Below are 8,779 nucleotides of genomic sequence, written 5' to 3' on the forward strand. Positions count from 1 at the left end.
AGAAAGGACCCGTTCTTGGCAACGAAGATCTTGCCTTCGGATCTGAGGTAGAAGGTATACCCAATAGTTTCCTTAGGGTATCCTATGAAGACGCATTTTTCCGATTTGGGTTCGAGCTTTTCAGGTTGAAGTTTCTTGACATAAGCATCGCATCCCCAAACTTTTAGAAACGACAGCTTAGGTTTCTTCCCAAACCATAATTCATACGGTGTCGTCTCAACGGATTTAGACGGTGCCCTATTTAAAGTGAATGCGGCAGTCTCTAAAGCATAACCCCAAAATGAGAGCGGTAAATCGGTAAGAGACATCATAGATCGCACCATATCCAATAGAGTGCGATTACGACGTTCGGACACACCATTTCTCTGAGGTGTTCCAGGCGGCGTGAGTTGTGAAACTATTCCACATTTCCTTAAGTGTGTACCAAATTCGTGACTTAAATATTCTCCACCACGATCTGATCGTAAGAATTTTATTTTCCTGTCACGTTGATTCTCGACTTCACTCTGAAATTCCTTGAACTTTTCAAAGGTTTCAGACTTGTGTTTCATTAGGTAGACATACCCATATCTACTTAAATCATCAGTGAGAGTGAGAACATAACGATATCCTCCACGAGCCTCAACACTCATTGGACCGAACACATCGGTATGTATGATTTCCAATAAGTTGGTTGCTCGCTCCATTGTTCCGGAGAACGGAGTCTTGGTCATCTTACCCATGAGGCATGGTTCGCACGTGTCAAATGATTCGTAATCAAGAGACTCCAAAAGTCCATCTGCATGGAGCTTCTTCATGCGCTTGACACCAATGTGACCAAGGCGGCAGTGCCACAAGTATGTGGGACTATCGTTATCAACTTTACATCTTTTGGTATTCACACTATGAACATGTGTAACATCACGTTCGAGATTCATCAAAAATACACCAATGACCAGCGGGGCATGACCATAAAACATATCTCTCAAATAAATAGAACAACCATTATTCTCAAATTTAAATGAGTAGCCATCTCGAATTAAACGAGATCCAGATACAATGTTCATGCTCAAAGCTGGCACTAAATAACAATTATTGAGGTTTAAAACTAATCCCGTGGGTAGATGCAGAGGTAGCGTGCCAACGGCGATCACATCGACCTTGGAACCATTCCCGACGCGCATCGTCACCTCGTCCTTTGCCAGTCTCCGTTTATTCCGTAGTTCCTGCTTTGAGTTACAAATATGAGCAACCGCACCGGTATCAAATACCCAGGAGCTACTACGAGTACTGGTAAGGTACACATCAATTACTTGTATATCACATATACCTTGGGTGTTGCCGGCCTTCTTCTTGTCCGCTAAATATTTGGGGCAGTTCCGCTTCCAGTGACCACTTCCCTTGCAATAAAAGCACTCAGTCTCGGGCTTGGGTCCATTCTTTGACTTCTTCCCAGTAACTGGTTTACCGGGCGCGGCAACTCCCTTGTCGTCCTTCTTGAAGTTCTTCTTACCATTGCCCTTCTTGAACTTAGTGGTTTTATTCACCATCAACACTTGATGTTCTTTTCTGATCTCCCCTTCCGCTGATTTCAGCATTGAATATACCTCGGGAATGGTCTTTTCCATCCCCTGCATATTGTAGTTCATCACAAAGCTCTTGTAGCTTGGTGGAAGCGACTGGAGGATTCTGTCAATGACCGCGTCATCCGGGAGATTAACTCCCAGCTGAGACAAGCGGTTGTGCAACCCAGACATTCTGAGTATGTGTTCACTAACAGAACTGTTCTCCTCCATTTTACAGCTGAAGAACTTGTCGGAGACTTCATATCTCTCGACCCGGGCATGAGCTTGAAAAACCAGTTTCAGCTCCTCGAACATCTCATATGCTCCATGTTTCTCAAAACGCTTTTGGAGACCCGGTTCTAAGCTGTAAAGCATGCCGCACTGAACGAGGGAGTAATCATCAGCACGCTGCTGCCAAGCGTTCATAACGTCTTGGTTCTCAGGGATCGATGCTTCACCTAGCGGTGCTTCTAAGACATAATCTTTCTTGGCTACTATGAGGATGAGCCTCAGGTTCCGGACCCAGTCCGTATAATTGCTGCCATCATCTTTCAGCTTGGTTTTCTCTAGGAACGCGTTGAAATTGAGGACAACGTTGGCCATTTGATCTACAAGACATAGTGTAAAGATTTTTAGACTAAGTTCATGATAATTGAGTTCATCTAATCAAATTATTTAATGAACTCCCACTCAGATAGACATCCCTCTAATCATCTAAGTGAAACATGATCCGAATTCAACTAGGCCGTGTCCGATCATCACGTGAGACGGACTAGTCAAGATCGGTGAACATCTCCATGTTGATCGTATCTTCTATACGAGTCATGCTCGACCTTTCGGTCCTCCGTGTTCCGAGGCCATGTCTGTACATGCTAGGCTCGTCAAGTCGACCTAAGTGTATTGCGTGTGTTCCGAGGCCATGTCTGTACATGCTAGGCTCGTCAACACCCGTTGTATTCGAACGTTAGAATCTATCACACCCGATCATCACGTGGTGCTTCGAAACAACGAACCTTCGCAACGGTGTACAGTTAGGGTGAACACTTTCTTGAAATTATTATAAGGGATCATCTTACTTACTACCGTCGTTCTAAGCAAATAAGATGCAAAAACATGATAAACATCACATGCAATCAAATAGTGACATGATATGGCCAATATCATCATGCTCCTTTGATCTCCATCTTCGGGGCACCATGATCATCTTCGTCACCGGCATGCACCATGATCTCCATCATCATGATCTCCATCATTGTGTCTTCATGAAGTCGTCACGCCAACGATTACTTCTACTTGTATGGCTAACGCGTTTAGCAACAAAGTAAAGTAAATTACATGGCGTTATTCAATGACACGCAGGTCATGCAAAATAATAAAGACAACTCCTATGGCTCCTGCCGGTTGTCATACTCATCGACATGCAAGTCGTGATTCCTATTACAAGAATATGATCAATCTCATACATCACATATATCATTCATCACATCTTCTGGCCATATCACATCACATAGCACTTGCTGCAAAAACAAGTTAGACGTCCTCTAATTGTTGTTGCAAGTTTTTACGTGGTTTGTAGGTTTCTAGCAAGAACGTTTTCTTACCTACGTATGACCACAACGTGATTTGCCAATTTCTATTTACCCTTCATAAGGACCCTTTTCATCGAATCTGTTCCGACTAAAGTAGGAGAGACAGACACCCGCTAGCCACCTTATGCAACTAGTGCATGTCAGTCGGTGGAACCTGTCTCACGTAAGCGTACGTGTAAGGTCGGTCTGGGCCGCTTCATCCTACAATGCCGCCGAAACAAGAAACGACTAGTAGCGGCAAGAAGAATTGGCAAACTCAACGCCCACAACTGCTTTGTGTTCTACTCGTGCATAGTAACTACGCATAGGCCTGGCTCATGATGCCACTGTTGGGAATCGTAGCATAATTTTAAAATTTTCCTACGTTCACCAAGATGCATCTATGGAGTATACTAGCAACGAGGGGAAGGGAGTGCATCTACATACCCTTGTAGATCGCGAGCGGAAGCGTTCCAATGAACGTGGATGACGAAGTCGTACTCGTCGTGATCCAAATCACCGATGACCGAGTGCCGAACGGACGGCACCTCCGCGTTCAACACACGTACGGTGCAGCGACGTCTCCTCCTTCTTGATCCAGCAAGGGGAAGGAGAGGTTGATGGAGATCCAACAGCACGACGGCGTGGTGGTGGATGTAGCGGGTCTCGGCAGGGCTTTGCTAAGCTTCTGCGAGAGAGAGAGAGGTGTTGCAGGGGAGGAGGGAGGCGCCCAAGGCTGTTGTGTGCTGCCCTCCCTCCCCCCCTTTATATAGGCCCCCTGGGGGGGCGCCGGCCCCAAGAGATGGGATCTCAAGGGGGGGCGGCGGCCACAAGGGGGGAAGGGGTTGCCTTGCCCCCCAAGGCAAGGGGGAACTCCCCCCCCCCCTAGGGTTCCCAACCCTAGGCGCATGGGGGAGGCCCAAGGGGGGCGCCCCAGCCCACTAAGGGCTGGTTCCCTTCCACTTTCAGCCCACCGGGCCCTCCGGGATAGGTGGCCCCACCCGGTGGACCCCCGGGACCCTTCCGGTGGTCCCGGTACAATACCGGTAACCGCCGAAACTTTCCCGGTGGCCGAAACTGGACTTCCTATATATAATTCTTCACCTCCGGACCATTCCGGAACCTCTCGTGACGTCCGGGATCTCATCCGGGACTCCGAACAACTTTCGGGTTTCCGCATACATATATCTCTACAACCCTAGCGTCACCGGACCTTAAGTGTGTAGACCCTACGGGTTCGGGAGACATGCAGACATGACCGAGACGCCTCCCCGGTCAATAACCAACAGCGGGATCTGGATACCCATGTTGGCTCCCACATGTTCCACGATGATCTCATCGGATGAACCACGGTGTCGAGGATTCAATCAATCCCGTATACAATTCCCTTTGTCAATCGGTATGTTACTTGCCCGAGATTCGATCGTCGGTATCCCAATACCTTGTTCAATCTCGTTACCGGCAAGTCTCTTTACTCGTACCGCAATGCATGATCCCGTGACTAACGCCTTAGTCACATTGAGCTCATTATGATGATGCATTACCGAGTGGGCCCAGAGATACCTCTCCGTCACACGGAGTGACAAATCCCAGTCTCGATCCGTGCCAACCCAACAGACACTTTCGGAGATACCCGTAGTGCACCTTTATAGTCACCCAGTTACATTGTGACGTTTGGCACACCCAAAGCACTCCTACGGTATCCGGGAGTTGCACGATCTCATGGTCTAAGGAAAAGATACTTGACATTGGAAAAGCTCTAGCAAACGAAACTACACGATCTTTTATGCTATGCTTAGGATTGGGTCTTGTCCATCACATCATTCTCCTAATGATGTGATCCCGTTATCAATGACATCCAATGTCCATAGTCAGGAAACCATGACTATCTGTTGATCAACGAGCTAGTCAACTAGAGGCTTACTAGGGACACGTTGTGGTCTATGTATTCACACATGTATTATGATTTCCGGACAATACAATTATAGCATGAATAATAGACAATTATCATGAACAAAGAAATATAATAATAACCATTTATTATTGCCTCTAGGGCATATTTCCAACAATTATTATCCAATGATATGTGGTTATCCTATGATGTTTGAGTAGATCCATTTTGTCCTATGGGTTGATTGATGATCGTGATTGGTTTGAGTTGTATGTTTTATTTTGGTGCTGTCCTATGGTGCCCTCCATGTCGCGCAAGCATGAGGGATACCCACTGTAGGATGTTGCAATATGTTCATGGTTCGTTTATAGTGGGTTGCGTGAGTGACAGAAACACAAACCCGAGTAAGTGGGTTGTTGCTTATAGGAGTAAAGAGGACTTGATACTTAATGCTATGGCTGGGCTTTACCTTAATGATCTTTGGTAGTTGCGGATGTGATGAGGACATGGCTACCACAGTTACACCCACAACCACTGCTACTATGCCTATTGGACCAATTACTAGAGCTCGCGCACGCCAGTTAAATTATCAGGTACTTTCGTTTCTTGGTAATGTTTCTAACGTTCATGAGAATGTGATGTTGCCTAACTTGGATGCATTTATGTTGATGATAGTTGAAGGGCCTAGCATGGACTAGAAGGATGAACATTGGAGCATGATCAAGCATGGAGATGAAGGCACACGCGAAGGGGACAAGAACGGAGTTTCCAGCGAAGATTTCCGCACTTTGAAGTCATCGTGATGGCATATAAGAAGATGGACGAAATATATAAGATGCCCGTTCATAAAATTCATCCATAGCTTATTATAGGTGTTGCGCCACCTTATTTTTGGGCGAGCCCATGTAATTTCGAAATACCTCTTATTAGGCTATTTTTAGAGTCCGTATTGTAGGGGAAACGACTCCGGAGGTGTTTTAGTCCCACCTTGCCAAGGGTGGACGAAATTCCCTCTCTTTTCCCTTATATATACAACCCTTAAGGCACCGTTTGGACTTCGTTTTATTTAGTTAAAAGTTAGTCATCCTTGCAACTTCGTGTACTTCGTTTATGTCTAACGACTAGACCAAGACCGCTTATGAAACCCCACTTTTCTCAATACTTCATCCATATTCGCAATATTCAGATTGCTTAATCATATTCTTGCTTGTTCTTCGATTCCTTGCAGGAATAGACCTTCGTGGTCATGTTGATCGTGCTCCGACGTGGTCAATAACCCCTCGGAGTTGGTTTTAGAGATTGCTAAGGCGCAACATCGTTGCACGTCTGTAGTCGGATCGTCAAAGTCGTCTCCACCAAATCAGTAGTTATCATCTCAACGAAAGATGGGGACACCCTCGCCTCTATCAAGTGGTACCAGTTTTCAGGTTGCTCGATGAGATTTTACAGTTTTTCATAGTCTAGATTGCATCTGTTCTTCATACCTAGAGTCCAAGAAAAAGCCACAAAAAAATTAGATCCTTTCATCCGTGTCCGAGACAGTCTGAGCCTTTTCGCCATTACCACTTAGTTTTTATGTTGAATTCTCGGCTGCATCGTGTGTCGAATTGCTGGTTTTAGTGTCTAGTCTTTTAGAGTTTCAAGTTCTAGTCACTTTTTGTTCACGCGGTCTCCGCAACCACCATCATCCACTTCATTGTCATCATCCGCTGCCAGTTATTTTGTTCACCACCGTCGCCACCATCCATCTAGTTTCGTCGTTCGTCGTGATCATCTTCTCAGTTCATCTTGTTGCTTGATTCATCTCAAAGAGAGAGAGACAGAAATCTGGAGAAAAAAAAGAGATCAGATCAATCATAGAGGAAGGAGAACAGTGAACGTTCTGTCCATCAGAATAAAGGAATCCATTTTTCGTTAAATTTAACCTCACGTTGGATTGGTGATAAAAAGGAAGGTAAGATTTTCGTTCAGCAGATTTAATAAGGAGATTATGTGGGACAGTTCTGATCTGGTTAGTTTGATAAAAAAGAGGAACGTAATTGTGTTTGGATTGGATAGAGAGTTGACTAAATAAAGTAAAAAAAAGTAAGTTCAGTGCGGTCAAAGGAGAAGAGCGAGAAGAATATATTTTTGTATGGGAAATCGTTGCAGCCGGACGACCGGCTATGTTTTGGGTTGGTCGCGCGCTGACGACACGCGTCCATGTGGACCCACGTCTAAATCAGCCACGCATATCCTTTCAGCTCCCATTCTTATCTCTGTTCGTTCTTATCCCTTCATCGTATTTTCTCTTTTCTCTCTCCCATCGTTCCCATCTCTCTTCTCAAGCGACTGATAGGCACGCCTCTCCTCGATCCGCCGGCTTGCTTCTCCGGCGAGCTCCCCCGCCGCTATAACCTCGTACCCTCCATTCTCCTCCCCCCTCCCACCTCATCGACCCTCTCTTTCCCGCTGAAGGCTGCAAGGGGCGGATGGGTAGATGCTGCGCCCAGCCACCATCCCTGCAAACGGCGAGCTCAAGCGATACCGATGATGCAACCAGCTCCGAGGGTTGCTACAACCAGCATCATGCGGTGCTACAACCAGCACTGCGGGCAGCTAGAACTGGCTGCTCCAGAGGTGCGACGGCACGCCGCCGTTTGCTGAAACCGGCACTACGGGAAGCTGCAACCAGCTTTGTGAATAGCTGCAACCAGTAGTCTGCGGTGCTACGACCAGCAGAGGGCGGCGAGGAGAGAGGTATTTTTTGCTGGAACCATGTATCGATTTTGCTACAACCTGCAATTTTTTTTGCTAGAACCATCGATGAGAACAACACGACGAGGGAGCTGCATCGTTTTTTGCTGGAACCGTAGTTCATTTTTGCTGGAAGCACTATATTTTTTTGCTGGAACCAGTTTTTGGTTTTGTTGCAGCTGACCACCGGAGTTCTTTTTGATTGAGATGTGTTTTTTCGCTGGAATTCGGTGGTGCAGGTCGACCACGGCGGCGAGCTAGGGGCGGTGACGCCGTGCTATGTTGAGCGACGTGAATTACTGACCCGCGTTTGACGGAGCTGCATCCGGCAAGGGATGATGCTGGAACCACTGCGAGATGAGGAGGGCGTGCGACGACGATGGATTCAAGCAGCGGAGAGAGGCGGCGAGCGGTGGAGATCCGGCGGATCATGTCACTCATCCATGGCGCTCGTGCCCCTGTGCGTGCTCGCGTGATTTGCAGGGGAAAAGAAAAAAAGGAAAGTGTATGATAGAGATGAAAGAGTTGTAAATTTGATGGATAAAAAGTGTTTAATCTGACGTACAGGGTACGACCGGCCCTAATTTAGGCCGGTGCACCGGCGCCTAGCGCTGCCCTTTTTGTATGGCACTGGGACTTGATCGATAGCACCTTCCTATTGCGTCACGTGAGGAAGGTCCAAAAGGAGTACTAGTCTATTTAGAAAGTTGCGTTGCTAAGGAAAGAAGGGATCAGCCGCAACCAAAAAAAAGTTACACACAAGGTGGGATTCGGTTGTGTTCTAAGAGCAATTTAAATGGGGTGATCCATCGTCCGCCCGCGTCTGTTTGGGTCGGCGCGGGCAAAATGTGGTCCAACGCACCGATCCAAATTCAAATCTCGTCAGCTTTGCGTCCGCGCCGATGCATTTGCGGCCCAATTTGCGTCCCAAATGCGTCGGCGCGGACGCGGAACGGACGCCACGCGCGCCTCCTTGGTATCCGCCACGGCCCCACCTGACAGTCGTCCAACCGCCCGCGGCCAATCTGGTCAGCTTAATT

The 8,779-nt window shown here is 47.1% G+C and overlaps 1 long non-coding RNA gene across 1 annotated transcript; it reads left to right on the top strand.

Annotated features, from left to right (window-relative positions):
• The first annotated feature begins 7,284 nt into the window (after nt 1-7,284).
• On the top strand, nt 7,285-8,398 carry LOC109731570 (uncharacterized). Its single transcript, XR_002225144.4, has 2 exons — nt 7,285-7,742; nt 7,979-8,398. It is a non-coding gene; the product is annotated as an uncharacterized lncRNA (long non-coding RNA).
• Nucleotides 8,399-8,779: the final 381 nt, after the last annotated feature.

The sequence above is a fragment of the Aegilops tauschii genome, chromosome 6 (genome assembly GCF_002575655.3).
Source record: "Aegilops tauschii subsp. strangulata cultivar AL8/78 chromosome 6, Aet v6.0, whole genome shotgun sequence".
Lineage (NCBI taxonomy): Eukaryota > Viridiplantae > Streptophyta > Magnoliopsida > Poales > Poaceae > Aegilops > Aegilops tauschii.